This window comes from Helobdella robusta, assembly GCF_000326865.2.
Source record: "Helobdella robusta unplaced genomic scaffold HELROscaffold_86, whole genome shotgun sequence".
Classification (NCBI taxonomy): Eukaryota; Metazoa; Annelida; class Clitellata; order Rhynchobdellida; family Glossiphoniidae; genus Helobdella; species Helobdella robusta.
Genome location: NW_008705495.1, coordinates 509,830 through 513,022, shown reverse-complemented (window position 1 = coordinate 513,022; position 3,193 = coordinate 509,830).

Here is a 3,193-nt window from a genome sequence, read left to right as displayed (position 1 = left end):
TCATCATCACCATCATCATCACCATCATCATCACCATCATCATCACCATCATCACCACCAACATCATCATCACTATCATCATTACCATCATCATCAACATCATCATCACCACCATCATCACCACCATCATCACCATCATCACAATCAACATCACCATCATCATCATCATCATCATCATCACCACCATCATCATCACCACCATCATCATTACCATCATCATCACCATCATCACCACCATCATCACCATCATCACAATCAACATCACCATCACCATCATCATCATCATCATCATCACCATGATCATCATCATCACCATGATCATCATCATCATCACATTATTTATGGTGTCGTTAGATGTGCTGTAGCCAAATTCTTCAAAGTTGATCAAGATCAATGGACTAATTCATTGAATGATGGATGGACGAATGAATGAATGAATGAATGAATAAAAGAACGAATGAATGAAAAACAAAAAATTCTGTTAAAATCTGAGCACAAACTAAACTAAAACTCAATTAAATTGGGTCGAAGATATAACCAAAGACTTTATTCATGGTAAGGAGATTAACATTTTAGGTAAACACGTACACACACACACACACACACACGCACACGCACACGCAAACACAAGAACACAACTAATGCTTGGTCGTTGTGAAAGTAAAAATGAAAAATTTCTCAAAAGATTAAGGTGTGAACGCCTGAACAAAAACAAATTAACCAACTGAAAAACGTTCAAGTGGATGAATGAAAAAATTGATGGATAGATGATTGAATGAACGAACAAGTGAATGAATGAACGAGTGAACAATGAATGAATGAATGAATGAACGACAAGTGAATGAATGATCCGATGAATGAAAAATATGATGAATAACCAGTTTGAATAGATGCTCTATATGACCGTAAACAAAATGTTAGAGTAACGAACGAATGTAACCGCAAGTTAAATATAATAAGCACCCAAAAAAACACTAACCAACCAATTAAAAAAATAACAGCTAACTCACACATACACATATAAAACAAACAAATGAATAAACTTTAAATAACATATGAACGAACAAACAAACAGACAAACAAACAGACAAACATAAGAAAACTCGAACGAACATACACATATGCGAATAAGCAAGCATATATACATACGAACGTTCGCACAAACAAACAAACGAACGAACGAACGAAAGAACAAACGAACAAGTATAAATCAATCAGAAATGATCAAATTGAACAATAAGTTAGGCTTATTGTATTAAAAATCACCACAGAAATGTTAAACGCTTCTATTCTTCTTTAATATTATAAAATTTTAAACACAACGACATCAACAAAAATAATATTAATAATAAAAACAATATTAATAATTATTAGTAATAATAATAATAATAGGTAATAATAATATTTATAATTAAAAACAACAAATTATATCAAATAAGATTTTAATGGCACATTATTGTAAATAAAGTCATTTATAATATTTCTTTTATTTTTACTATTTTAAATGTTATTGTGTCAATAATGATAATAATATTATTATTATTATCTTAAATATTATTATCTTTATTGTTATTAATCTAGGGATTTACGTTTTCCATTAGCTAGAGCATCAAAGAGAGCATGTATGAATGTATGTATGTATGTATGTATGTATGTATGTATGTATGTATGTATGTATGTATGTATGTATGTATGTATGTATGTATGTATGTATGTTTGTTTGTTTGTATGTATGTATGCATGTACGTATCTATTTGTTTGTTTGTAAGTTGTTGTTTGTTAGTTTGTATGTTGCTGTTTGTTTGTTGTTTTTACAAGGCAAACTAATGCATACTATTAAATGTTTTTAATGTATGGGGTAAATACTTTACACTTGTGCCCTGCAAACTTTTCGACATAGCGGGCCGGTACTGAATGTCATAGGCGTGACGCAGAACACTCACAGATAAAATGCTCACACACACACACACACACATATATATACACAATACACACACACATATACACAATACACACACAAACACACACACAAACAATCACACTAACACACACACACATATATATACACAATACACACACAAACACACACAAACAATCACACTAACACACACACATTCACGTTACAAAGCGTGTTTGAGATGAGAAGAGCGCCACACGTAACGGCCTATAAACGTCCAAACATCTTCAGTGGTTAGTCTTCCGACATTAATAGTCATGCATGAAAACCAGATTTCACAGAAATAGGTGGAAAGAGATAGAAGGAGTAGTTGTCATTGTTCTATCTGTGAGCTCTTGTAGGTAATCTGTGCTTATGCGCATTCAGAAAAACATCAAACTTTTTTAAATTATCTACACCATTTGTCAATAAAAAAAAATGAAATTAAAGGCTTAAAACAAAAACCTCAGACAATTGTATCAACAGATTTAAAATAGGCCATTTAAGTCTGACTTACTCTTGGATTCTCGGCAAGACTAATTTGCCTACATGCAGCTCTTGTAACGAAAAACTAACTATCTATTACATATTGGTCGAATGTAATAGCCCCAAAAATGGTAGGAAACAACAATTTATTCCTTCTGATGTAAAAATTTTTTTTTCCAGAGTTAACATCAACAATCTAATAGACAAAATTTGTCTACGGGAGATACACATTTTTGAAAGAGTTTAAAAACAGTCTTCCAAGAGTTAGAAAACAATAAAACCGCTTTATAGAAAAAAGTAGTGAAGATAGCCAGATGTGCTGAGGTGACGTTCAACTGCACAGACAGACACACAGACAAACAAATTAATGAAACGCTGTTTAAATTTAAATCAAAATGGCCGGCATTCATTGCTCTTCATTCGATAATGAGTGCAGTAATGATGGAATAATAATAATAATAAATATTATTATTTTTATTATTATTCTTTTTTCTATATTTTTAGATCAATCTTCAATCGTCTTTTTTTAATTTATGGCATGCTTGTTAGACATTAATCATCTGATTGTTAGCTTGATAGTTTGATACACATACATACATACGAAACAAAACGAAACGAAACGAAATTTTATTTGCTTCTCAAAATTTAAAGAAAGCAGGATGACCATAATAGAATTTATAAAAAATTCGTCTAGTATGGCCACCTAAACAGAAATATTCTATGTTCGTACATAAGTTTTTCAGCAAATAATAAAAATTTTCCCCAAATGAT